Below are 26,977 nucleotides of genomic sequence, written 5' to 3'. Positions count from 1 at the left end.
CAGATCGCTCCAAACAAATGGAAGACAATAATGCATTGTGCTGACCAAATATGACCACAAAAGACTGGATGTACTTATTTAGGAATATAAAGAATATACAGAATATAAAGGGAAACGATTTTTGGATAAACATTCAAGGATAAATGGAAGCGATTTTGCTTTTGTAAAAGTGATTACGATGGTTTTAAAAAGTTTTTAAATTCTTTTCAGTAAGGAATATTGGATCTCGCCACGACGTTCATCATAACCTCAAAAGTCATCAATCATACCTATCCTGAATAGTAAAACTCACTAGTCCTTCTCACTGCTCGATAAAACTTATATTTTATAGAGTTCAAGAATAATAGATAGTGAACCATTGTAAATGACATGTGATATTCACTGATGTTGGGCTTGTGAGCTGTGGTTCTGTCATAGAAACCAAGGCTGTGTGCAACTCTCAGTGGATATTAGATGCACTTACAAATAATTTTTATCACATCACTGGAGATTGTTATTGATATGTTTGTGTTTATTTTGTCTATAGAAGTGGGCATTTGCAACCTGATGTGCACGTTGTGCACACTGAAAAAACTAAAACTACTTATTTAGGAATATAAAGAATATAAAGAATATAAAGGGAAACGATTTTTGGATAAACATTCAAGGATAAATGGAAGCGATTTTGCTTTTGTAAAAGTGATTACGATGGTTTTAAAAAGTTTTTAAATTCTTTTCAGTAGAACCAACTGAAATTTTAACATATGTAAATTCTAAATGGGATGTATTCAGAGAGAGGTAACTGTAGAAGCTACTAAATATGTCAACTGAGAAAAGTAATGTTCAAGGTTTATACCTAAATGAATGTTAAATGAACTGATTAGACTAGTGGTAGAGAGGAAAACTGCATGCAATGATTATAAATTATAAGGAGACATAGAAGCCTGCAGTGAGTATTAAACAATTAGGCATATGGGCAGCACTAATCCCAGAATAGTGTACCATAAAGATGGTGGAAAATGAAAAAAGATTTAGGGATAATTGTACAGTCCAACATGAATTGAAGTGAGCTCATGGGGATTTTGTCAACAATATTGAGGAATTTTGAAGCAGAAACAAATAGGATGATTGTACCATTGTATAATGTAATAATTAGGCTACATCTTGCTAGAATTTTAAGGATGTAGATCTCTTGGAATGGGTGTAGAGAAAAGCAACTGGATTAGTCAAGGATACAAAAGACTTCAGTTCTTCAAATTGCAATACAAATGAAATTTTATAATGTGATGGGATGTAACAGGGTCCAAAAAATCACATTACTATATAAGCTGGATTGCATTAGAAAATTCTAGCCATTTTTCAGCATTCCAACTTCATACGTACTATCAGTTTTGCTTGTCTCTTTTTTTGTGCAATAATTGCAATACTGCTTTACGTGATTTCTAAGAGAAATCACGTAAAGAATAATTGTAGAAACACATTTTGTCACAAAAACAAATCAGTACTCACAAAAACTGCTCTTCAACTTGACTGTTATGTTCGTGTTTCGAAATTAACAAACAGTCAAGTTCGGGAGAAAAAGGAAAACATAATTCATTCTGTGTTCTCTGGAAAATTCTCTTCAACAACTTCTCAGCCCATCTGTCCAACTTTTCCAGAATGGAAAAGTTGGACAGATGGGCTGAGAAGTTGTTGAAGTTGATTAGTGCTGCCCATATGCCTAATTGGGCTGAGAAGTTGTTGTTATTTGGTTTTTAGGAGCATTAGCAACTAAGGCCATATTGCTCCGGGAATATGCGGTGGTCATTCCCTGACCTTTCTGCATCCTCCATATTTGGTGGTGACAGGCTCGAACCCCGGTCTAATCAAGAAGCGTGTGCTACGCACTTCTGCTCCTTCCCACCTGGCTATGGAGGCGCCAGGGCTGAGAAGTGGCAACTGAAGTTTAACATTGACAAATGCAAAATACTGCATATGGGTAGCAGAAACCCCAGAGAAATGTACCAACTCAGTGGTGTTACACTCAGGGTAGTGGAGAATGAAAGAGACCTGGGAGTAATTGTGCAGTCAGATATGAAGTTTTCTGAGCAGTACAGACAGGCTTCCAGAGTAGGCCAATGTGGTCTTGTCAATGATATGCAGGAATTTTGCTAGTAGGGATAAAGGAGGTGATTATCCCCATGTATAAGGCAATGGTCAGGCCACACCTTGAATACTGTGTACAGGTCTGGAAGCCTCCTTTTAGGATGTAGAGTTGCTAGAATGAGTACAGAGAAGGGCAACAAGACTGGTGAGGGGAACAATGGGGGTGCTCTTAAGAAGAAAGGCTTAAGTTCTGCAAATTTCAGGATCTGGAGACTAGGCACATGCAAGGTGATCTGATTGAGGTGTATAAGGCCTTGAATGGATTGAGCAGGCTCAGTGCTGATGGGATTCTTCCTCTTGCTCAGATTACAAACCCGAGGGGGCATAAACTGAAATTGAGGAAAGATAGTTGTCGAATAGATGTACAGAAATTTGTCTTTGGCCAGCGAGTAGTTGATTGCTGGAACAAACTTCCATCTGTCGTTATGGAAGTTGATAGCTTAAATAAATTCAGTGGACAAATTTTTGGAGCGAATGGATGAAATAGGAAGGTGTTTTTTTTTTTTTTTTTTTTTTTTTGGCTGATCCTGTATAAGCTTGATTTCTTGCATCATATGCTTCTATTAATGCTAATGCTAACATGAAGATTTTATGGATGGTGATACCAGAGGTATGCCTAATTCAAAACGGGAATTAAATGATTTTATGGCAACTGAAAGAAAGTTGAAAGAGAAATTTTTTCAATGTTGAAAGTAAATAAGGTCTAAGGATGATGGAGCCTTAGGTGCTTTTTTTACTTAAGCAAACCATTAGTTATACTTAGGAGAACATCCTTTGATTCAGGGGATGTACCTACAGACCGGGACATGTACAAATGGCACTCCTATTCACAAAGAAGGGGGTAGGGAATCAAAGGATGTCATGGGTAATTACAAACCCATAAGCCTGACTTCTGTGCCATGAAATTAATGGAGTTAGTAGTTAAAGAAGTAATGCAGAAATAATGAAGTCGTTATACAGTAACAACACCATGGATCTGTTAACAAGTTTGCTGCCAGAATGCAAACTTGCATCCAAACAAACTGCAATTTTTGTGCTTTAGCACAGATATGCTTCCATTCAATTGTGGTCAATGAATGAGCGCTGTAAAAGGAAAGGCACATGAAAAACAACTGGTTGATGTTGGCAGACTGATTGACTCACGGGTTATTGCATTATGGCTGGGATTTTGCTTAGTGTCAATTGAACTGTCTAGAAAGTGCTACAAAAGCTGTATATTTAGTTCATAGTTTCATATGTTCTTTGCTTATGTTGAAGTTTACCTAGTTCAGCATTTTTCATAAAAAGAAAAGGGTAAAATTTTTTGAAGATTATGCTTGCTGAATTTTAATTCTTTAGTTTGTGAAAAACAAAAAAACATCCTTAGTGTGTGTCTACTGATAAAATTTTTATAAGAAATGTTTTCCTATAAAATTTTACCATAAAGGGTTGTTATAATGGATCCACAGTCTGGGACATCAGGACTGAAAAGGAAGAGGAATGGAAAGTGTGTTGAAGCTGGTAACATCAATCAGCTCTTTATAATATGTCATCTGATAGTAAAATAGAATTAAGTTCAAGCACTACAGCTTCTGAATATAATTCAGTTGCATCTGTTCAAGTTAGAACACTACAAACAACAGATTCTGCCATTACTTGGAATGATGATTCTTCACAGATGAAATCCATTTACTAAAGAGCACTGCCTGCTTGTTCCAGCACCCCACAGAAGCACTCAAGGCACATAGGGAAGACCCTCATAAATATAAAAGGCAACAAACATGTTAAGAGGAAACCTTATCTGACCAATCTTATTAGAAGTCTGCAACCTCATATTGTATCTAGTTCCTTTGTGTTCCTCCTGTGAGTCACAAAGGATATGCCATACGATAGTTCTTCTACCCAAAGAAGAACTGGTTAAATTAAGTAGGTGAGTGAAAAATGGCAATTGAGGTTTCACACTGATATACTTGCAAGGCACATTGGGTAGCAATAATCCCAGAATAACATACCATTTGGATGGTACGAAACTTCAAGTAGTTCAGAATGATACAGACATAGGGTAACTGTACAGTCCAACATGAAGTTCTGTGAGCAGTGCAGACAGGCTGCAGGGACACTCCATGTAGTTCTGTCGTTGATATAAAAACGTTAAAAAAATGTTTGTGTTGAAAAATTATTATTGTTATTAGAAAAGCCCAAAACAGTTGCATATTTACATTATAACAGTTTTCCAATTACAAATAATACCCCAAAAAGTTATTATTATTAGCTATATGGTGCAAGGAAGCCTAAGGCTTATGCTGCACCAGAAAAAAAAAAAAAAAAAAAAAATGGATCCCAAGTTACCTTGAGAGAGAGAGAGAGAGAGAGAGAGAGAGAGAGAGAGAGAGAGAGAGAACTGCCAAGAAAGAGAAGGATGATGATCTCAGGATCCTGGGTGTGCCAAGCCCAAACTTGCCAGATGTGAGTCCCTGGGATTACCCACCACACCATAAGTGTTATCAATAAACTTGAACATTCATCCCTCTTGTAGTTCTGAGGATATCAAATCTGTACTCAACCTCCTGCCATACTGCTTAGCATTTCAGGTGAAATTAAAGAGATTGCTTCAATTATTCTTATCTTTAATGTCAAATCAACCATTGATGATGCTAATTTCTTATCCTTAATGTAACCTCACAAATAAAGAAGAACATTATGTTATGTGATTGGAGGCAGCCATTGAAATGATCACCAATGGCCATTCTAACAATTTGGTGGGGGGGGGGGAAGCATCAAAAGTATTACATACAGCAGAATAGCAATGAAGTGGGTCTACTTCCTGTTGAAAAAACATTCAGCTGAAAAGGTCAAGATAGTCTGTTCCATTAATTGACTTTTCAGAGAAAAAAACAGGCCAATAATCTGATGCATGATTAAGCCCACACCACACATTGACCCTTGGATTATCAAGCATTTTTTGACACGCCATGTTTTTCACAGACACCCATATGCAAACATTGTGCCAATTTACATGTCCTTAAATGTGAAAAGTTGTTTTATCAGAAGAAGTACACTTTTTATAGGAAACAGTTTTGTTCAGTTAACTGGAGAATTGTCATGGAAAACAATTGTCATGCTGGCTTGATACTTAAACATTATAGGCAAATAATTGAAGCTTTTTATTTTGTTGATTTTGAAATATGAAGTTCTTGTGAAGCATTTCAAAATGATTTCTTGGACTTTGATGGACTTACAGATGGCTCCTTAACTCCCAGTCTTTTTGAACTTTCCATCCATGCACAAAAGGTTACAGCACCTGGTCCTTCCTGAACATCCAATGATAATTATGTTGAACCGGAATCAGCAATGGCAAGCCACAAAACACATTGCACTTTCTTTTGTTAGCCATTTTGTTTCATAACCTACTGTGATGCCACCTTTGGAGCAGTGAATTGTGAAGTAGGTGGAAAACAAATATTATTTTGAGTTATTCTTTGTAATGGTTTAGGCTGTATCTTGAATACTGCATACAGGTTTACAGTTTATCCAGCAAATTTGAGATAGGACATAAGCCAATTTTCTAAATGACACAAAAAATCTGTATTATATCATTGGCCAGTTATATTATTATTATTATTAGTAGTAGTAGTAGTGGCATACAAGGCAAAAACAAGCTTATAAAGCATTAGCAAAAAAAAAAAAAAAAAAAATCACCTTCCCACATCACCTGTCCATCTGCTCCAATTATTTATCTAGTTTATCCTTAAATTTAAACTACATATGCAAACTGCCTGCTTCCACAACGACAAAAACAAATGGAAGTTTGTTCCAACGATCAACTATGTACTGGCTGAAGGCAAACCTCCATACATCTGGCTTGCAACTGTCATTCCTCAATTTGAATTTATGCCCACTCATGTGTAGTCTGAGCAACAGAAAGAATGCCATCTGCCATCATCCAAGTAACTGGTTAAAATAAATTTATTAAAATAAATAAATAATATATACTGTATTCCCCCCATGTATAAGATGCACCTTTTTTCGAAAAATTTGGGGTCTAAAAACTGGGTCCGTCTTATACAGTGGTTGAAGATTTTTTTTTACTTGCATTTCCCGCTTTTCCCGCTTGTTGTCTTTGCGCTCATTGTTTCACGCTTGTTACCGGCATATTAGGTTACGTTTTGCCATGTTCCGCCCAGAAATGGCTCAGAAAAGATTTTCGTACAGTGCTGAATTCAAGTTAAAAGTGATCCAGTTTGCAAAAGTGAATGGAAATTGTGCTGCTGAACGTACGTTTGGTCATCCTCCAACTGAGAAAACAATCCAAGACTAGCTACGGGAAGAAGAAACCCTACTGAAAACGCCACGGCAGAAGAAGGCCATTAGAGGCAAGTCAGCAAAATGGCCTGATTTAGAGAGGGAATTGAAGATATGGATTGAGGAGCAAAGGGCAATTGGAATTCCTGTGTCCACAAAGATGGTTCAGCATGAGGCAAGAAGAATTGCTGATGAAAAAGAAGAAGTTACTGATTTCAAAGGAGGACACAATTGGTGCTTCAGGTTCATGAAACGGAATGGACTTAGCATGCGTACACGCACCAGACTTGCCCAAAAGATGCCTGAAGACTATGAGCAGAAGGTCCTTGAATTTCATTGTTTTGTCATTCAATGTCGGAAGACACATCAGTTTGAGTTGGGACAGATTGCAAATATGGACAAAGTCCCCCTTCAATTTTATGTCCCAAGTAACAGAACTGTTGATAAGAAGGGGGTGAAAACTAACTGTGAAGACAAGTGGACATGAAAAGAGCCATTATACAGTTGTTCTAGCTTGTTGTGCCGACGGAACCAAACTGCCTCCTATGCTGATTTTCAAACGCAAAACAATGCCAAAAGAAGACATTCCTCAAAGGTGACAGGCAATTGGTGATTGTCCACGTTCATGACAAGGGTTGGATGGATCAGGATTGGATGAAGATCTGGTTTGAGAAAGTTTGGAGCAGGAGACCAGGTGGGACTTTACGAAAACCTGCCCTGTTGGTGCTTGATCAGTTCAGGGCACACACAACAAAAAATACAAAGAAGATTGCTGCAGAGCAAAAAACAAAACTTGCCGTCATACCTGGAGGCTTGACATCCCAGCTCCAACCACTTGATGTCAGCATTAACAAACCCTTCAAAGCTGCCATGAGAGACGAATGGAACCAATGGATGAACTCTTCTGGGGAAAATTTGACACCAGCAAGAAGAGTGAAGAAACCAACTATAGGAGAAGTTTGTACCTGGGTGAAAAGATCCTGGGATAATATCAAGATTGAGATCGTTGTCAAGTCATTTAAGAAGTGTGGCATTTCAAATGCCATAGATGGAACTGAGGACGAGGCAATATATGAAGACAGTCATTCGTCATCAGACACAGATGAGGACAAGCTAATGGATGGGAGTTTTGACAGTGATGAGGAATTGTATGAATTTTATGATGAATAAAACTTGAGTTCAATAACTTTATGTAATTTTTCAAATTTCGGGCCCCAAAATTAAGGTGCATCTTATACATGGGGAAATACGGTACAAAGGGTACTAGGAAAGTTTTGCAATATGACGCAACAATGAATCACAGGAAGCTGCTTGTTGCTGCATGTTGAGACGTGTTCATACGTGCATAGTAGCCGCCGTGCCAAGTCGATGGGCTCAGTTATTCATTAGTAGTGAGAGTGTAAAGTGCTTGCGATGGCATCGTGGTCACGAAATGAGATAAGGACAGTTTTGCAGTATAATTTCATGCGTGGTTTAACCATAGACCAGTGCTTAGAAGAAATTACTCTTGCACTAGATGATGATTGTCCACATCGTACAACGATATTCAGGTGGTATAGAGAATTCCAAAGGGGAAATTTCACTCTGGAGGATTCTGAGAGGCCACGAACGTCAGTTACGGAGGAAAACGTTACTGCTGTGAGGAAAATGCTTGACGAAAACAGGCGAGTGACCTACCAACAGATAGAGGATACTTTGAGCCTAAATGCACCAGCAATTCGTTCGATTCTGCAAGATCATTTGCACGTGAAGAAACTTTGTTCTCTCTGGGTGCCGCATCAACTGACTGAAGAGCAGATGACACGACGTGTGACTTGGTGCCGGGAGATGTTAAAAAAGTTTGATAAGGGACAATCTCGGTATGTGAACAACATCGTGACAGGTGACGAGACTTAGCTGTACTATTACGATCTGCCGACCAAGGCTCAAAACAAAGTTTGGGTCTTTGATGATGACAACACACCCGTAATTGTCAGAAAATCCCGATCTGTAAAGAAGAAAATGATAGCTGTATTTTTCAAATCGAGTGGAATTGTGGAACGTGTCGTTTTGGACACGCAGAAGACAGTCACAGCTAAGTGGTATACTGAACAATGCCTGCCTAAAGTCATTGGATCTATGAAGAACCTGCGGCCAAAGTCAAGAATGGACACCTGGTGCCTCCATCACGAAATGCTCCAGCTAACCGCGCCAAAGCCTGCACCGAATATTTGACCACGACAGGACTGAAACTTCTCGAGCACCCTCCCTACAGTCCAGACCTTGCTCCCTGCGACTTTGCACTGTTCCCGCATGTGAAAATGAAGCTAAAAGGGAGGCGGTTTTCCAGTGATGAGGACCTTCTGCGGGCTTGGGACAACGAGTGTGCTTTACTCCCTAGTGAAACTTGGCAGAACTAGTTTAAAGATTGGTTTCGGAGGATGGAGAGGTGTACTGAATGTAGAGGAAATTACTTTGAAAAAATTAAATAAACAAAGCTGTATTGCAAAACTTTCCTAGTACCCTTTGTACATAAGATAAAACAGAGATAAATGCATTAAAATACAATAAGATAATTGTTATTATATAATAAAAGCATTAAAATACATAGAAGCTTTCGAGACGAAGTGCCTCTTCATCAGCTAGTCAGTGAATGGTGTACTTCAGTATATATTGATGGTTACAATAGCAAATGTCAGCTCAGCATGATCATGTATCACGAGTCTGGTTTCGGTAGAACAGAATTACATACACGTGATGACCACCAGCGCTCATCACACTGCAATACAGTACATTCTATAATAGGGTGTAAGTGCACTCCCCTCATGGGAATCATAGTACTATTATTGGTAGCTATGTGCAGTGCTTCAAGCCATGAGCGCTGGTGGTAATCATGTGAATAGTCAATAATTTCAATATCCTGTTGGGGACCAAGATTGTGCTGCTCAACTCAATACTGTGGAGCATTCAAAATTAGCGGTTCGCAGAGCCATCTCATGCTCAGAAACCTGGTCTTTCAATCTTCTACCAGACTCACCTACATAACACCCCCCTTCCCCCACAATCTGGACATGAATGCAGTATATGGAACCACTCCATAGAATAGGAGGAACAGGTGTTTTCACCTTAGAAATAATAGACTGTAATTTCCTCCCTGGAAGTTGCACACATCGTATAATGATGGAGACGCAAGATCCTAACAAGATGTTCCAATAGCCCGAATAATAGGGAATGTATGCAGTAGAGATAAATTCATTGATGCGAGGAGGGTTAGATTGCATAATAAATTCGTGAGCCTGAAGCTCACATCTGTCTAGATGGATAGCTGCAATTTGAAAGCTCTGCCCTAATTTTAGAAATCTTCAATTGCCTGTCACCAGTCAAACTAGAGTGCATCTAAGCGTGGGTGAATAAAGTGCGAGCAGTGCTACACAACTGACCAGGGGCATGCGCAGACCCATAATTGGTAAATTGGCCTGTGCACATTAGCTTCCTAAAAACGGAAGTTACTAAATTTGAATCCACGTGTTGGACTAACAATTCAAAAAAGGAAGAGTATTATCGACCTCTAGTTCAGTCGTAAACAGAATGACAGGCGACAGAGAATTGAGATATTGCAGCAGTCGAGATTCCGATCCCCGGGGGGGACAATTGCAAAGATATCACCAACATAATGACAACAAAGAGTGATAGGAATAGGTAAGTTCAAGAAAATCTGACTCTCAAGTTCCTCCATGGCAATATTGGCCACAATAGGGCTAACAGGGGCACTCATAGCTGTGCCCTGTATTTGGCAAAACAGAGAGTCATTGAACATGATCACGCTCTCCGTTAAATACAGATTGAGAGTGGTACAAATATCATTTGTAGAGAGTGAGGTTCTGTCTCCCAATGTGGTATCCCTGCTCAAAAGACGTCTTGCACAGGCAATAGCCTGTTGTACAGAAGTGAACAGAGAAACCACATCAAAGGAGACCATAACCTCACTCTCAGAAATAGTAAATTCTTTAATAATACGCAGAAAATGCGTACTACTGGAAACAGTGTAAACAGTTTTCCCAACAAGGGGTGCTAATAACTTGGCAACGTGTTTAGAAAGTTCATACATAGGTGTATGACAACAAGAAACAATGGGCTGTAAAGGAACATCAGATTTATGGATCTTTGGAAGTCTTTAAAACTGCGGGAGTCGGCAACCTGTCGCATGAAGCTTCCAGCAGATGTTCTTGGTAATCTTATTAGCTAAAAACCAAGAATGCAAGTTTATTAACTTTAGATTCCAACACTTTCACAGGGAGTCTTGCACAGTTTCATAAACCTCCCGATCCTGTAGTAGGACGAGGGCTTTACGAATATACTCCGACTTGTCCAGGACAGTTCACCGCCCCTTATCTGCAGGCAAGATTACAATAGTGCCATCTTTGCACAAAGAAGAAAGAGTTTCCTATTGACATTGTCTGAGATAGTATCGCATTCTAGTTCGACTGGTGACATGCAATTGGGGATTTCTAAAATAAGGCAGAGCTTTCAAAGTGTGGCTATCCACCTCATGTTCTAGATAGATGTGAGCTTCGGGCTCACGAATTTATTATGCAATCTAACCCTCCTCGCATCAATGAATTTATCTCTACTGCATACATTCCCTATTATTCGGGCATATTGGAACATATTGTTAGGATCTTGCATCTCCATCATTATACGATGTGTGCAACTTCCAGGGAGGAAATTACAGTCTATTATTTCTAAGGTGAAAACACCTATTCCTCCTATCATATGGAGTGGTTCCATATACTGCATTACATGTCCAGATTGTGGGGGGGGGATGTTATGTAGGTGAGTCTGGTAGAAGATTGAAAGACCAGGTTTCTGAGCATGAGATGGCTCTGCGAACAGCTAATTTTGAATGCTACACAGTCGCCGAGCATTATTGAGTTGAGCAGCACAATCTTGGTCCCCAACAGGATATTGAAATTATTGACTATTCACATGATTACCGCCAGCATTCGTGGCTTGAAGCACTGCACATAGTTACCTATAATAGTACTATGAATTGCACGAGGGAAGTGCACTTACACCCTATTATAGAATGTACTGTATTGCTGTGTGTTGAGCACTGGCGTTCATCACGTGTACGTAATTCTGTTCTGCCGACACCAGAGTCGTGATACATGATCATGCCGAGCTGACTTTTGCTATTGTAACCATCAATATATACTGAAGTACCCCATTCACTGGCTAGCTGATGAAGAGGCACTTTGTCTTGAAAGCTTCTATATATTTTAATGCTTTTATTATATTTTAACCAGTTAGTCGGTTGTTGCAAGAAACCTAGATGATATGCAACCCGACGCGCAAGGCGTGTTTTCTAATGCCATCTGCATTGAGCTTGCAGATGGCATTTTACAGGTGCCTAGACTCCACATGCTGCAATTTTCAGAACTGAAAATCATCCTTCCTAAAATAAGGCCAACAGACCTGTATGCAGTACTCAAGATGCAGCCTAACCATTGTATATCCTCCTTATCTCTGATAGAAAAGTTCCTGAATATCATATGCAGAATCCCATGAGCTATTCTGGCAGCCAGTGTGCATTGCTCAAGAGAACTTCATATCTCATTGCACAATTACTGCCAGATCTTTTTTCATTTTCACTACCCTGAGAGTAGTACCACACAGTTGGTACATTAATTTCTGAATTGGGGATATATTCCCCGAATCCAAGGATACTTTCATAATTACGGCTAAGGGTTTGCTTACCTCCTCTGCTGTCTCCCATGATATAATTGAATAGTCGCATCCACACCAGGTGCTTTTTTTTTATGTTAAGATTCAACAATTTCTCTTCCACTTTCCTCTCAGTTATCACAAAATAATTTAGCTTGCTGTTAGATTGTGATGAACTTCTGGCATTCCCTCTTCCTAAAGAACTCCTCATGTGTGAATGTAGATGCAAAATACCTATTCATTTTGTCAGAAACCTGAGCAGGATCATCAACACTTAAACCATTGACATAAAGCGGGCCATTCAATCCCTTTACTATTAATATAAGTAAAGAAGTCTTTGCTTCTTTTTCTTGGCATTCTTTGCTAGAGACTTCTTATAATCTGCCTTAGCTTGCCTAACCTCCTTTGTAACTTGATTCCAGACTTGTTTATATCTACCATAGGTTTTTGTCACCTGATAATTTTTATACATCCCATGTATTTTTCTTCTCTGCAGTGAGTCTCATTAGTTCATTTGACAGCAATTTAGGTCTAAGCCTAGAGTGGCATTTTTTAATTGGCATGAAAAGCCCCAGTAGCTGCTACGCTTACTTCCCTGAATGCTTCCCATTTAGAATTTGCGGTTGGTAACATCATCAGTTGGTTCCACTGTACAGAATTTAAAAACTGTCTGAGACCACTGTAGTCACCCTTACAAAGCACAAACCCTTCCTTTTACCCTTGACAGTAGTTATGTCTTTATGTAAATCCCATGGCGGCACACTGTGATTGATGCTACCCAGAGGATCTTTTACCTGCTGATTCTTAATCCGTGAAGAATCACTGATTTGCTTAAAATATGATGAAAGACACATATAGGATAGATGTGCGGAAATTTACCTTTAGCCAGCGGGTAGTTGGTTGGTGGAACAGACTTTGTTGTGGAAGTTGATAGCCTAAATAAATTTAAGGCTGAGCTGGACAGGTATTTAGAATGAACGGACGAGTGAAATGGAAGCGTTTTTTTTTTGGCTGATGCTGCATAAGCTTGCTTTCTTGCATCATATGCCAATGCTAATAATCAGATATATCTTGCTTCCTCTTGTTGCTTCTCTAATATGTCGCTGTAGAAAACAGCCATTCAACAAATCCACAAAATGCTTTCTTGTATGAGTGGCAAGCCCATAAGTTCCAGATCCCCTGATATAAGACATTCTGATTTACTGGCCCACTATTTCTCACTAAAATGACTCAACATTGCACCAGCCACTTGTTGACTGGATGCACTGCATTAGATTTAATATGCTTCTTAACTAAGAGCATAACTCCACCCACTCTCCTGTCTTGTCTGTCCTTTTTGTACTCCACACATTCAAATTCTGCATCCTTTGTCTGTGACACCATGTGTCCGATATCTCCACAACTTCTGCATTTCATGACTTGATCAATACTTCAAATTCACCAGATTTATGCTCTTAGCATTAATGTATATGCAATATACCTGTACCTGTTCTTCCTTACCCTAGCAATGCAGACAGGCTGCCAGAGCAGGTCATGGTGCGTCAATGATATATACAGGAGTTTTGCTAGTAGGGAAAAGGAGGTGATTATCCCTTTGTATAAGGCAATGGTCAGGTCACGTTTTGAGTACTGCATAGAAGTCTGGAGGCCTCATTTTAAGAAGGATGTAGAGTTGCTCGAGTGTGTACAGAGTTGTTGTTGTTGTTGTTAGGTTTGTTGGTGCATCAGCAACTGTGGCTATAATGCACTGATTTCTGACTAGTATATCTTTGCTGTTGATGCTGATTCTGATAAAAATTTAAACAAGGTGTGTGTACAGAGAAGGGCAACAAGATTGGTGAGGGGAACGAAGGGGTCCTCTTACAAAGAAAGGCTTAAGTTCTGCAAATTACAGCAGCTAGAGACTAGGCACCTGCGAGGTGATCTGATTGAGGTGTATAAGGCCTTGAACTGGATTGAGCACGCTTAATTCTGATGGGATTTTTCCTCTTGCTCAGATTATGAACCTGAGGGGGCATAAATTCAAATTGAGGAAAGATAGTTGTAGAATAGATGTGTGGAAATTTGCCCAGCGGGTAGTTAATTGCTGGAACAAACTTCCATCTGTCATTGTGGAAGTTGATAGCTTAAATAGATTCAAGGAGGGACTGGATAAACTTTTAGAGAGGGAATGGATGTATGAAATTTTTTTTTTTTTTTTTTGGCTGATGCTGCATAAGCTCATGCGCTTGCTTTCTTGTATCAGTAGTAATAATGACCTCCATTATTACTACTACATCCCATGTAATTACTTGTTTCATAATGATTCATAGCAGGGTTTTAAAACTACAACACCTTGCCTTTCAGGCTGCTGCATGTTCCAATAGAAGCAGTGCAAGAATCTCACTTTCACCTGCCTGTGGCTTTTTAATATATTAGTCTGTGTATTTCCCCCCCCAAGCTATCAGTTTTCTGACCCACCTAACACTTCCTCAACAGAATCAGCAAATATTCTTGCTCCCCTTCTATTTAAGTGTATCCCATCCCTGTGAAAACAGTCTCTTCTGTTAACAAGCACAGACCATACTAAGAAAAATTCTACTCTGAGCCTTGCACAATCTTTTCAGGGACAAATTGACTGACAAGCTCTCAACATACACTTTCTTCTGTTGTGTTTCGGCAGAATTTCAGACATTTTCAAATTTAAATTTAATTGTAACCTACAACTTTCCCCAGCATTGCTATATATGTGTTAAGTAAGTTCTCATATCTCCTACTCTTAATATCATTAGTGTCCACATGTATCACCTTATCACCTTTTGTGCCCTTAAAAGATGCTCTACAACAGCATCTACTTTTGTCACTAGTAGACATATGATGGTTCTATTCCACCTATCCATTTTGCACAATATATTTCCTGTTTCCCTGACAAAAAAAAGCCAACTACATCCAGTATTCCAGGTGGTTGCTCTCCCAAGTACTAACCACGCCTAATGCTGCTTAACATTAGTGATCTGACAAGAACCAGTGCATTCTGCCTAGTGTAATAGTTGGCCAGCCTAGTATGATAAATGTGCTCTTGAACATCAGATGAAAGTGGAAACCACAAATAAGATTCTGTGTAGTTGTGTTCATTTACCTTTAATATGGCATACATTTGATTTATCAAAATATTAAATGGTTATACATAGACCTTCACTGCATATAAAAACATGGCAAATCTTATCATGTTTTACATACAGCAAAGTTACGGTCATATATATATATATATACACTTTTCAAAAAAATAATAGTAAATAAATAAATTTTGTAAATTGTGGACTGTGTGAAGCAGCCAGCAAGCTTTCTATCGTAAGACAATAGTGGTTTTACTTATGGCAGTTGAAAGTACTGGTCACCAAACAAATGCATAGATGCAAAGCTGCCAATGGTGTTTACAAAAGCATTAAGCTACATATTATTTAACTTTAATGTAAATAAATTCAGAGAAACAATTCTCCAGCACTAATCTGAGATCTGTTTTATGAATAAGGAGGAGGAGAACTTGTTGAAAGAGAATACAACTCTTGTACTGAAAATCTCATGACTAAAATGTCATTAACTAAGAGAGGTCTTGGTATAACCAGTATGAATTTTTTTGTTAATTACTTCTTTGAGGAGATTCTTAGCTTCTGAGAGGGAGATCAAGGTAAACATTGATTTGATATCAAAGGAGATTGGCTCATATCATTGTTGTATCTGTGTTCTGGTTTTTTCAAGAAGTGCATCTGTGTTCTTAATGGATCCTGGATTTTTTGATATTATTTTTGTCAGTAATCTCATAAACCAATCTGCTATTTTTTTTATTTTATTTTACTGGTGTGTAATCTTTCACTAATGATAGGTCTTGCTGGGTGGGTAGGTTAATGTATTTTGATACCTGTAAGCATGTGTGGGACTCAGAGTTATTAGGGTTCAGAATTCTGTCATCTACTTTCTTGTTTCCAACAAGTCCTGTATTTTCTTTTCATAGCAACATTACCTTTGTAATGTCACTGTGAAATTTTAATAAAGTTGCAGATAGCTTTAACATTATTTTTTGGTCGTTTTTTTTTTTTTTTTTTTTTTTTTTGAGATGTTTGAATACTTGTATTTTTCAGAAGATTAATAACTATGCTATTAATCATCTGTCTTCCAAATTGGATATTCTTTTGAGACTGTTGTGGATGTTGGTTAAGAGGTTCAGAAATATTGTTTTGGGAATTGGTTTGAAATTTAAGCCTTTGTTTAAAATGCTACTTTCCAAAGGAGATGGTTTTCTCCTACTCAAGTTGACTATGAATAGAGAACTTGTGTGGCCCTGGTGTCATTCTCTCAGATTGACTTACAGTAGGATGTTCATAGTAGGATGTTACAGTAGGTTATTCATATTAGGCAGTGGTTCAAGTTGTCTTGAGTTAAGGTGATCGTTTGAATGGCGCATGACTCAGCTTGGTTACAGTTTTGGATTAACTTTAACAGTTTGATTTCCTTTTGGTGTTTTATTACAATTAATCTTGTTCTCTAGTGATCTTTTAAACGTGTCTATTCTCGAAAGGCTGTTAAAGAGTTCCATTTAGTGAGTGTAAGGTACATTTAATTAGTGCTAGGTTTCTCCTAATGTTTCTGAAATTTAAGATTTTAAATTAACAACATTGGACCTAATTGTTATATTTCATTGAATTTTTAATTCTTGGCGCCTCCGTAGCCAGGTGGGAAGGAGCAGCAGTGCATAGCACAGGCTTCTTGATTAGACCGGGGTTCGAGCCCGTCGCCACCCAATACGGAGGATGTGGAAAGGTCAGGGAATGACCACCGCATATCCCGGAGCAATATGGCCTTAGTTGCTAATGCTCCTAAAAACCAAATAACTAACTAACTAACTTTTAATTCTTACACCTAAAGGTATTATCCCTTCTCATATTTTAATCCCAGTGTGTGTATGTTTAACTGTTTAATTTTAACAATCCTGAGCTGCTTAATAAAATAGACCATATCTTGCCTTGTCTGTATCTATGTCTTAAATTCGTATGAAAGGCCAATGTGAGATTGTAATTACAGTTTGTGAAAAATTGCTCTAAGTATTTTTTAATGTGAAGACACTTAGCTCCACATAAACTTAAATTGATAGTTTATTAAGTACCAGAATTCTAATCACACCAAAGGTTAAAATAAGTTAATACTGCACTCAACTACTAAGCAACTTAGCTCTGTTTTTTGATATTTTTAACCTAGCCTTTGGGGTTCAATTTCAGAGTCTAAGAAAGAAAAAGAAAAGTTCTTGTGTTTAGAAATTATATGTTTTGGGATTTGTAATCAGAAAATTCCAGTACACAAACTAACAATTTAAGCTGAAATCTATGTGAAGTTAAGTGTCTTTACTTCATAAAATACTTAGTAATTTTTCATATTTGTAATCACAGTCCCAAAAATTCTTTAAGCCATATTTAGTTCATCGATTAATAAAAGATCCAAGTCTTTTATTAATATCTTGTGTAATCCAGAGTTACTTCTCCTGAAAGTAAAAACCACACAAACTTGTTCACTCTCTTGAGAGAGCGCAAAAGAATCATTCCACATTGTCCTTGGTGCAAATATCATACTAAGAAAATCCTATCATGTATCAATGATAGGATTCATCAGGTTTTGAAAAGTACTCAAAGTAATATATTCCTTGTTTGAACTCATTGTTTATATTACTGCAACTGAAATAAAATGACACCAACCATTCCAAACTAAAAAGTTTACTATAGCAGCATCTTTCAGTGACTATACTGCAATGAAACTTCACAAAAAGAAAATGCATCTGTAAAACTGAATGCTAACTAAAGAAGCTTTTAGTCACTAGGTTACCTTCTTCATTAGCATCTTGAAACTAATAATATAGCTTGATACTACTCTATTCTGCCCTCTGCCACCATATAACCCTCCCCTCCTGTTTATCAACTTCTGATTGACGTTCTGCCATAAATAATAGTGTTAATATTGTGCTAATATTATATTTTTTTCCTCTGAGGTGTATTGAAGCTCCCTCTATTTTATTCTTGGTGTATTTCATATATCTAATGAATAGAGAATACTATGAACACCGTAGAGGGAGCTTCCAATACACATTACATGAGAAAACTTAATATTATGATATTAGTGTTTATTGTAGTATGGTGATAATCAGTAAGTGGGGGGGGGAGATTGTGTGGTGGATGGATATGACAGCAAAGGGCAAAATAGAGGAGTAGTATGTCACTGTCAAGATATATCATGTCACTGGCAATCCACAGGGCAGAATGTGCTGGTTCCACAGGAGCTAGTTATTGTCAGGGAAACAGGAAATATATTGTGCAAAAAGGATAGGTGGAATAGGACGAGGGTATGTCTGCAAGGGGCAAAAGTTGATGACGTAGAGTAGATATCTTTTAAGGATACAAATGGTGATATCGATATACATTTTTGGCACTAATATTAAGTGAAGAAAATCTGCGGATTTACTTAACAAGTACAGGTCAATGTTGAAAAAAAGTCATGAGTTAGGGTTAAATTGGAAAGTGTCTGCAATCCTGCTCAGACACGACAGGAGGGAGTATATGATATGAGAGCCTTGTCAATCAATTCGGCCCTGGAGAGATTGTGCAAGGCTCGTGGGGGTAGAATTTTATTCAGCATGGTCTGTGCTTGTTAACAGGAGAGATTGCTTCTACAGGGATGGGATACACTTAAATAGAAAGGGTGCAAGAATATTTGCTGATGCTATCGAGGCAGTGTTAGGTGGGTCAGAAAACTGGTGGCTTGTGGGGATACACAGACTAATATATTAATAGTAGCTGCTGACAGGGGTGAAAGTGATTCTTGCACTGCTTCTATTGGAATGAGCAGCAGCCCAGAAAGCAAGTTGCTGGGAATTTCAAGAACTGCTGGGAGTCATGAAACAAGTAAATACATGGGCTGTGTTAGAGTAACTAAGGATAAGAACAGGTGCATGTATACTTGCATGTACACCAATGCTAGGAATATAGTAAATGAATTTGAAGTGCTAGTCAAGTCATCAAAGGTGGATATTGTTGGGATATCAGAGACATGTTGTCACACAGATATAAGGAGTGCAAAATTGGAATTTGGGGAGTAAAATGTATACAGACAGGATATGAAGGGAGGAAAGGTTATGCTGTTAGTTAAGAAACACATAAAATCAAAGGAAGTGCATCCAGTTGACATAGATGGACAGTGCAATGTTGAGCCAGGTGTGACATAAGCACTGGGAAAACAAAAATGAGGGTAGGAGTTTGTTATAGGCTTAATGATTCTGGGGAGGACAATGAATGATTATATAGAGATATATAGTGGACCAGTAAATCAGAGTGTCTTATAATGTGGAATTTTAACTTCCCAGATATTGACTGGAACTTATGGATTGGTCACTTGCACACTAGCAAGGCTTTTGTGGATTTATTGGATGATTGTTTTTTACAGCAGCATGTTAGAGAGGCAACCAGAGGGAGTAACATTCTTGATCTTATTATCAGCTGTGATTATTCATGCATTAAGAATTTACAGATAAAGGAACCACTAGGTGGCAATGATCACAGTGTAGCGATGTGGGATTTATTTAAAAATGTAACTACCATCAGGGATAAAGGGAAGGGTTTTTGCTGTCATAAAGGTGACTACAATGGTATCAGAGATTTTTTAAGTTCTCTAAGTGGGACCAACTTATGATGTTACCAACAGCATATTCTAAATGGGAAGCATTCAAGGAAGTAATTTTGGAAGCTACTAGTCTTTTTGTTCCAACTAAGAAATACTGGTCTAGGTTTAGGCCCAACTGGATGTCAGATGAACTGATAAGACTCATAGCAGAGAAGAAATATGCATGGGATGCATATAAATTATCAAAAAAACACAAAGCCTATGCTATATATAAAATAGTCTGTAATCAAGTCACAAAGGAGTTGGCAAGCAAGGGCAAATTATGAGAAATCTATGACAATGAATGCAAAGAATTCTTTACTTACATAAACTTTAAAAGGAAGGGGATGAATCAGATTGGTCCATTTTATATCAACGATTAGACTGTAGATCAGTGTTTCTCAACCTTTTCATTGTTACGGTACAGTTTTGAAGATGCTGAAATTTGGTGGCACACTACAATCACTATTAAACTTAAATATATATATATATTATAAATATTATACATAAAATTTATAAATAATATATATTATAATATTTGTTTTATTTATTTATTTATTTTTATATATATATATATATATATATATAGGCCGACCGGGCTAGCCGGGTGGGTAAAGTGCCTGCCTGGCAACCGAAAGGTCGCGGGTTCGAATCCTGCCTTGGGCAGAGTAAATGCAAAAACTTTGTGAGGTGCATTATGGCCACAGAAGCTGATGTGCCAACAACTAACAAAAAAAAAAAAAAAAAAAACCCTATTCTAAGAGTGTAATTGGTACTATATAGGTTTTCAAAGTGTATTAAAACATTGGCATAAAAGTACTCAGCGGGCCATAAGGCCAAAAGAAACTATAAAGACTAAGATAGCCTGTGTTGGTTTACATTGCTATGCCCTAGAAATAAACATATAATTAGAAATCAAATAAAAATATAAAATAAAATAATGATTATGCAGCTAATTATCGATAATTGGATACATTGAATAGCACTTTTTTGAGGGCTAACACCATTTAATATATCCCACCAATAATTAGCAAGGCTATCTGTTTCTAATTGTTATCTGCCTGTTTAACTAGGTCCAAATAATAAACAAAGGCAATCTATGCTAAACTTTAAATTTAACAGCAAACAGGCAAGATAACAGATAGCTTTGAAATGGATACACAGAATATAATACAGAAAAAGAGTGCCGACTATAATTTTCACTTCAGTTGTGGTGTTTTTTTATTTATTTTACACACACAACTGAAGTGAAAATTATGGCTGGCACTCTTTTTCTGTATTATATATTAAAGTTTAGCATAGATTGCCTTTATGTTTCTTATTTGGACCTAGTTAAACAGGCAGATAATAATCAGAAACTGATAGCCTTGCTAATTATTGGTGGGATATATTGAATGGTGTTAGCCCTCAAAAAAGTGCCATTCAATGTATCTTTAGCTGCATAATCATTATTTTATTTTAAATTTTTATTTCTAATTATATGTTTATTTCTAGGGTATAGCAATGCAAACCAACAGGCTATCTTAGTCTTTATAGTTCCTTAAGGCCCATTGGGTACTTTTGTGCCAATGTTTTAATACACTTTGAGTACCTATATAGTACCCTCTTACAATTGATGGCATTAATCTTATCTGACATATTTTTTTACATCTATTCCAATATTTCCTAATAGATTAAATATATATATATATAATACATACATATACAGTAAACCTTCGATTTAATAGACTAAGAGGGGAGAAGGGGTGTCTGTTAATGCAGATGAAAGTCCGTTAAATGGAATGTAACCTGGGGGGGGGGCATTTTTTATTGTTCTTAATGTAAAAAAAAAAAAAAAAAAAGCTTTAATACAATATACAGTACTGTACAATATAAAATTATGTTGCAATTTGGCCTTTGATTTATGGATATCAGAAACAGTTTGTTTTTTTTATGCTATAATTTCATAAACATGTGCTACTCAGATGCCTTGTTCTAATTTATCAGGCGCCTCCGTAGCCAGGTGGGAAGGAGCAGCAGTGCGTAGCACATGCTTCTTGATTAGACTGCGGTTCGAGCCCGTCACCACCAAATATGGAGGATGCGGAAAGGTCAGGGAATGACCACCGCATATCCCGGAGCAATATGGCCTTAGTTGCTAATGTTCCTAAAAACCAAAAATAACATAACATAACATAACTAATTTATAAATTTTCTCTAATTTCTGTGCCACATTTAAGTCCACATGCTTTCTTTTAACTCCTCTATCACTTGATACCATTTTCAATTGTAAGGTTTGCAAAATTTATTTAATAAATAAAATCACAATTCAGAAATCACAGAAACACTCTGTATACAACCTGACTGCACGATAGCTTGAGGTAGACTGAGACCGAAACAAAGCGAGTCAGTAGGCTTTCAGTTTAGTGTCCTGAGTCATGTTCAGCTTGCAAGTCACTGCCTGCTGTTATCTGTAATCTGGTAAAACAGCTATTTGAACACGTTTTCAGAAAGAATAAAAAACAATTTCCAGACTACAATTTTGTGAATTTGATCATAAAAATAAAAGTAGGTAATTATCAAAACAATAATGGAAATAGGTAATTATTATTAATTTTTAATTAATAACACTGAAGTTTTGTATAACCTAAAAAAAAATAATATGGTTGAGATTATTATGTACATTACTGTATTATTATTTTCCCGGTCCGTTAAATCCAAAATCCATTAAATTGAGGATTTACTGTACATATATTTTCACAAACTAAGTTATTTCTGTTGGGTATATTTAATAATACACTTTTTATTTGTTTTAAATGTCTCTTTTCTGAACATACATGAATTGCATGAAATTTAAAAGAAAATAATTTAAAAGCTCTAAAAGAAAATATATAAAAAATTAACATAATTATATAAAAATATACAATTATAACATTTTAATCAGTGGTTGGGTTTGATGAGAGGCACAGAGTTTTTTAATATGAGGATTTATTGTGGATAGGCTTACTCTCATTCCTCTTCTACCAACTTTAGTCTGTCTCTCTTTTTTTGTTTAATCTCATCTAATTGCCTTTTCTGAAGTTCGGGGAAATTCGTTTTGAATTTTGATCCAAAATTTGCTAATATTAGTGTTCTTAAAGTGAATTGCCAGCAACTTGTCACTACAGATCTCAGCCAATTCTCCTTCCTCTTGCAAATTAAGTTCTAGTGTTGGAAGGTTTCTTGTTGCAAATGGGTCTCTTACTCACAAATATTTTTTGGTATCAAGGGATGGGAAGTAATACTCAATTTTTGTCTTTAATAGCTCTAATGTTTCACTTATTAGGCCTGACGTAGCCGAGTGGTCAAGAGCACGAGTGCAGCAGCACACGCCTAAATATGATATACATTTGTATTGATTGAGTTATTGTAAACTCCACTGACCTGGTGGTCATGCTGAAATATAAACAAAAACATTTTTTTTTTTTTTTTATTATTACATTAATTATTTTAGTATAATTCATTTTGGCAGTTAGGGGAAACATTTCTAAATTTTTTTTCATTTACATATTTTTTCCATATACTCAACTTTTCTTTAAAGGCGAACAACTTGTCAGTTGAAGTGAGTAAATTTTCCTCTGGGGCCTTGCATACTGATATTAAATTTATTAAGCTGCATGAATAAATCTGCTAGAAAAGCTAATTTAAGCACCAAATTTCATCACTTAAATAATCACAAAATTCTGATTGCTCCAGTGAAAAAACATGAGCATTTCTTTGTGCAACTTGTCCACGCGTATGATTTATCGAAAATACATATTTTTTGTGGTCTAGTTTAGTTATAATTGACCATTTTAACCGCTTGATCAAGTACAAGTTTTAAATCGGGTACAACTGTCTTTGCTACTAGAACTTCTCTGTATATAAACAGAGTGTTATAATAATATTTGAATTGTGTTGCTTTACTAAAGTTCACAAATCCTCTTGTGCTCTTGTCATCGTGGGAACACTGTAGGTACAAATGCTGACACATGGCTTCCATAATATATTATTTACCATAATAATCCATAATACATAATATATTATATATTATTTACATAATATATTATCCACATTATTTACTGTTGTAAATAATTATTCATTACTTCGAAAATATCTGGGCCATTATTCTTTCAGTGAGTTCTTTACAACAACAAAAAAAAAATTAATAATTGATAAACCTGACAAATGCTATTAATTGGGCTTTCCTGCTAATACCTGCAGATTCATCTACTTGCAATGCAAACAGTCACCTAAAATTATTAATATGTTGAACAACTTGTTCTTCAACATCATCGGACATTTATTTTATACTCCTGCTAATTGTGCTGTTCAATAGTGGTACTGTCATTATTTATTTATTTTTTTCCAACTTCCTCTCCCAAAATATTTTTTGCGATTACCCAACATGCTGGTAAAATCAAGGCTTTCTGCAATCAAGTAAGTTTTTTTTTTTTTTTTTTTTTTTCGGCACCAGTTCAGCTACTAAATAGCTGACTTCTTGTGCTTTATCAGATATTTTAGCCATATTATAAAATTCTGTACCTAGTTTTCTAATAGAGGCCTGCAGTCTTTTAAAATACTCCATAGTTTTGGACGATAAATTCTTGTGTTTCGTAGAAAATTGATTTACTCGGCATCATTGATTCATTGGACAATTTTAAACCACATACTACACGTAAAGGTAGAGGACAATCTTGGGTACCAGCATAAGAAAATCCCGTCGCCAAATAATTATCATCATATTTACGACACGTTTTCTTCTTTTTTGATGTTGATGGTTGCTCGTTTTTGTTTTTGTCATTTTCTCCAAGCTCATTGTTATCAAGTTGCCTCTTCTGATTTCCGTTCACTAAAAATTTATCCTTCACTAATAATTTCTAAAAAAAATTAACTTCTAGAATGTACTAATACAGTTAATTGAAAATACCTGTTCTATACGAATTAACTGAATATGGCATTTTAGAGATATAAAAAGTACTTTTAAAACACAAAGGAAATTTCTTACTGTGCTGCTGACAAGTTTGCATTTATACAACTGCAGGGTGCCTGGGAGAGACCCTCAAGTGATAAGAATGTCCGAATAAAGGTGAACTATTACTAGGAATCAAAAGCTCAAAAAAGGATTAATGGTGAACAGATCTAGTGCTAGGAATCAAAACATGACATCACATTGACCGCTGGAAGGGGTTGGGATCAGTGCAGCGTAAATAAATGAATTTTTTTATTTAAATTGATTATTATTATAAAACTTGGATTTATTAATTTTTTTATTTGCATTTTCCACGGCACACAGGTTGAGAAACACTGCGGTAGATGATCATTCTCAGATAGCTGCCAAACTAAATGAGTATTTTGCATCTACATTCACACATGAGGAGTTATTCAAGGAGAGAGCCAGATGTTTATCAAACTCTAATAGGGAGTTAAATAAATTTGTAATAACTGAGACCAAAGTGGAGGAGAAATTGTTAAAGTTAAACATAAGGAACCTGGGGTGGATGGGATCTATCCAGTTATATTAAAGGCGGTGGCAAAGAAAGTAAGCAAACCCTTAGCCATAATTATGAGAGCATCCTTGGACTCGGGGGAAGACCCCACTGACTCGAGATGTGCAAATGCATCTCCAATTCACAAAGGGGATCAAAGAGTGACATGAGTAATTACAGACCTGTTAGTTTGACTTCTGTTCCAGGGAAAATAATGGAGTCACTGGTTAAAGAAGCATTGCAGGATAATCTAGACGTGACTGCAGTAATAATTCAGACACAGCATGAGTTTGTTAAGGGGAAGTATCGTCTGACCAATTTGATTGGATACTATAACATGGTCACAAAGGAACTGGATGCAAAAAATAATTTTAATATCATATACTTGAATTTCAGGAAAGCTTTTGATACTGTTGCACATGGAAGACTACAGTACAAATTGAAGCAGTATGACATTAAGGACAAGTTGCTACAATACATAAAAGGATGGTTGAGTGGGAGAAGACAGAGAGTGGTCTTCGTGGACTAATGTTGTTATTGGTGTCCCCCATTGTCATGTTGTATATTTATCAATGATACTGATGAAGGTATGTCAAGCTTAATATCAAAGTTTGCAGATGATACAAAGGTTGGCAGGGTTGTTAATAACAGTAATGATGCTGCTACAACAGGAGCTGGAAAAGTTGGGCAGATGGGCTGAGAAATGGCAACTGAAGTTAAACAATTGACAAATGCAAAGTACTGCATATGGGTAGCAGTAACCCCAGAGAAATGAACCAACTCGGTGGTGTTACACTCAGGGTAGTGGGGAATAAAAGAGACCTGGAGTAATTGTGCAGTCATATATAAAGTTTTCTGAGCAGTGCAGACCGGCTGCCCGAGTAGGTCATGGGGTCTTGTCAATGATATATAGGAACTTTGCAAGCAGGGATAAGGAGGTGATTATCCCCCTTGTATAAGGCAATGGTCAGGCCACACCTCGGGTACTGCATACAGGTCTGGAAGCCTAATTTTAGGAAGGATGTAGAGTTGCTAGAATGAGTACAGAGAAGGGCAACAAGAACACCCCTTTGTTCCCCTGGTGAGGGGAACAAAGGGGTGCTGTTACGAAGAAAGGCTTAAGTTCCGCAAATTGCAGCATCTGGAGACTAGACATTTTCAAGGCAATCTGATTGAGGTGTATAAGGCCTTGAATGGATTGAGTAGGCTCGATGCTGATGGGATTCTTCCTTGTGCTCAGATAACAAACCTGAGGGGGGCATAAAATGAAATTGAGGAAAGACAGTTGTTGAATAGATGTGTGGAAATTTGCTTTTAGCCAGCGGGCAGTTGGTTTGCCAGACAAACTTCCATCTGTCGTGGAAGTTGATAGCTTAAATAAATTCAAGGCAGAACTAGACAAACATTTGGAACGAATGGATGGATGAAATGGGAAAGGTTTTTTTTTTTTTTTTTTTTTTTGGCTGATGCTGTAACATAAGCTTGCTTTCTTGCATCATATGCCTTTACTAATGCTAAATTAGTTTTATTATTGAATAAGGTTATTTGGGCGGCTGAAAGCTTTAGCATTCACTTTTTATGCCTGTGTATTATGTTGTTTTATTTTGCATTGTTTCATTACAAATGTAATTAGTGCAAGTTAATGCTTTAGTGAACTTTTTAGTATGGAATATTTAGTGTCATTTTATTAGTTACAGTAACAACCA

The 26,977-nt window shown here is 36.9% G+C and overlaps 1 protein-coding gene across 3 annotated transcripts in view; it reads left to right on the top strand.

Moving 5' to 3' along the window:
• LOC150080879 (N-acetylgalactosamine-6-sulfatase-like) overlaps positions 1-26,977 on the top strand; it is a 241,365-nt gene that overhangs the window by 196,361 nt on the left and 18,027 nt on the right. The window lies entirely within an intron of this gene.

The sequence above is a fragment of the Mastigoproctus giganteus genome, chromosome 9 (assembly GCF_048544385.1).
Source record: "Mastigoproctus giganteus isolate SK-2022 chromosome 9, ASM4854438v1, whole genome shotgun sequence".
Classification (NCBI taxonomy): domain Eukaryota; kingdom Metazoa; phylum Arthropoda; class Arachnida; order Uropygi; family Thelyphonidae; genus Mastigoproctus; species Mastigoproctus giganteus.
This window is presented reverse-complemented; position numbering and strand designations above follow the sequence as displayed.